Consider the following 2,900-nt stretch of genomic DNA (forward strand, 5'->3'; position numbering starts at 1 on the left):
CACAAGGTTTAAAAGTATGAAGCCTGGGAAACATGGAGTAGGTTGTGAGATGGGTCTTTGTCACTTACCAGGTGAATTATATGGGAGAGGTCATTTAACCTTCACTTTATTATCTTTTAAGTGGTGATCCTAAGAGCATCTACCTCACAGAGTTGGGTTGAAGATTGAATGAGGCAATTAGTTTAGAGTATCTTTCATAATGTTTGGAGCATGCTAAGCACTCAGAAAGATTAGCTGCCACTAATTTAGCTTAGGAGTGAGGACCGAGTACACCTGAGACTGTGCTTGTGTGTTAAAGTCCCCAGGCCTCTCCAGCCCAGGCCCCCAGCTGGGCTTCTGACCTCCACAGCGAACTGTCTGTTCGACATCTCTTACCAAAAGTCCTACAGGGACACCGATCTCAACAGGGCCGTCTCAAACTGGCACATCCCAGCTGTCTTTGTCTTCATCAGTAGCACTACTCTCCTCCCAGGTGCTCCATTAAAAACCTGAGAACAAGCCTAGACCTCTGCCTCTTTCCCTTGCTGCTCAACCCCACAGCCACCTGTCTTGTTAATTCCTAGACATCTTTGAACTCTTTCTATTTTCTTTGGTGTCTACTGTTATCACCCTAGCTTAACAATCACTGCGTCTTATTTTTCCAAGGAAGACATACAAATGGCCAACAGGTATATGAAAAGGTGCCCAACATCACTCATCTTGAGGGAAATGTAAATTAAAATCACAATGAGTGACCTCCTCCCACCTGTTAGAATGGCTGTTACAAAGAAGACAAAAGATAACAAGTGTTGGCAAGGGTGTGGAGAAAAGGGAACCCTTGTATACTGTTGGTGGGAATGTAAATTGGTATAGCTGTTTTGGAAAATAATATAGAGGTTCCTCAAAAAATTAACAATAGATCTACAATATGACCCAGAAACTCCTCTGCTGGGTATCTACCCAGAGGAAATGAAATCAGCACCTTGTAGAGAAATCTGCACCTCCATGTTCATCACAGCATTGTAGCCAGTGATATGAAAACAGTAGCCAAGATATGGAAACAATCTAAGTGTCCATCAACAGATGAATAAGTTTTAAACATTGCAGTATATACACAGATACAATGGAATATTATTCAATCTTAAAAAAGAAGGAGATACTGCCATTTTCCATCTGACAGCATGGATGAACCTGGAGGACATTATGCTAAATGGAATGAGCCAGCAGCAGAAGGGAAAATACTGTATGATCACCCTTTTGTGTGGAATCTAACAAAAAAGTCGAATAAATAGACACAGAGAGTAGAATAGTAGCCCTCAGGGGTGCGGACTGGGGGAAATGGGAGAAGTAAGTTAAAGGGTACAAACTTGCAGGCATACAAGTCTAGAGCCCTAATGTACAGCATGAGGACAGTAGTTAATAATATGGTATCATGTCCTGAAAATTTGCTGAGAGTAGATTCTAAGTGCTCTTACCACACACACACAAACTGTGGGAAGTAATAGGCTAATTTGCTTAACTATAGTAATAATTTCACTGTGTTTCTCTGTATCAAAACAGCTTGTTGTACACCTTAAATATGCATAATGCAAACATTTTTAAAAAAGAAACCAAGGAAACAACAGTAAGAATCACCATGTCTCACTTGAAACTCTATCATGATGTCTCTTCTACCTTTCTGGCCTTCTTTAATTCATTTTTCACAATGAGCCAGATGGGATTTTGAAGTCTCAGGGCACTTATTTGTACCTTTGAAATCCATCCCCCCTTACACAATAGTGAGTTTCTGACCGGAGTCCTGTATATTTCAACATCATGTGCCACCTGTTCTTGCTCTTCCACTGTAGTTTTATTGCATGGCTCCAGGTGGATTTTTTGTTTGTTTGTTGTTTTGTTATATTTTTTAAATTAATAAACGTTATTTTTTTAGAAATTTTTTTTTTTTTTTTTTTTTTTTTTGAGACAGAGTCTCACTTTGTTGCCCAGGCTAGAGTGAGTGCCGTGGCATCAGCCTGGCTCACAGCAACCTCAATCTCCTGGGCTCAGCGATCCTACTGCCTCAGCCTCCCGAGTAGCTGGGACTACAGGCATGCGCCACCATGCCCGGCTAATTTTTTGTATATATATTTTTAGTTGGTCAATTAATTTCTTTCTATTTTTGGTAGAGATGGGGTCTCGCTCAGGCTGGTTTCGAACTCCTGACCTTGAGCGATCCGCCCGCCTCGGCCTCCCAAAGTGCTAGGATTACAGGCGTGAGCCACCGCGCCCGGCCTTTTTAGAAAATTTTTATGTTTACAGGAAAATTGAGCATATATGACCGAGAGTCCCCTATACACCTCCTCCCCACAGAGTTTCCCCAATCATGAACATCTTGAATTCGTGAGGTAAATTTGTTAAAATTAATGAACCAATACTGATACATTATCATTAAATTGATAAGAACAGATACCACACTTGATCTTAGCCCAAAGGCTGATAAGGGATAATACATTATTAGTAACTAAAGCCCATACTTTATATTAAGTTTCACTCTTTGTGTTGTACAGTTTTGTGGGTTTGACAATGCACTGTGTTGTGTATCCACCATTATAGTATCACACAGAACAGTTTCACTGCATTACAATTCCCCAGGGCTCCACCTGCTCATCCCTCCCTCTCTCCCCACAAACCCCAGGAACCGCTGATTTTTGGATCGTCTCTATAGTTTTGCTTTTTAAAGAATGTCATTGAGTTGGAATAATACAGTATGTAGGATTTTCAAATTGACTTCTTTAATTTACCAATATGCATTTAAAGTTCTTCCATGTCTTTTTGTGGCTTGATGGCTTATTTATTTTAATTGATAAATATTATTACATTATATGGCTGTCCTCACAGCTTGTTTATTCATTCACTTTTTGAAGAATTCTTGGTTGCGTCTA

General features: G+C 40.1%; 1 pseudogene; it reads right to left on the reverse strand.

Annotated features, from left to right (window-relative positions):
• Positions 1–2,358: 2,358 nt before the first annotated feature.
• On the reverse strand, positions 2,359–2,463 carry LOC142873469 (uncharacterized; annotated as a pseudogene).
• Positions 2,464–2,900: the final 437 nt, after the last annotated feature.

This window comes from Microcebus murinus, chromosome 10, assembly GCF_040939455.1.
Source record: "Microcebus murinus isolate Inina chromosome 10, M.murinus_Inina_mat1.0, whole genome shotgun sequence".
Taxonomy (NCBI): domain Eukaryota; kingdom Metazoa; phylum Chordata; class Mammalia; order Primates; family Cheirogaleidae; genus Microcebus; species Microcebus murinus.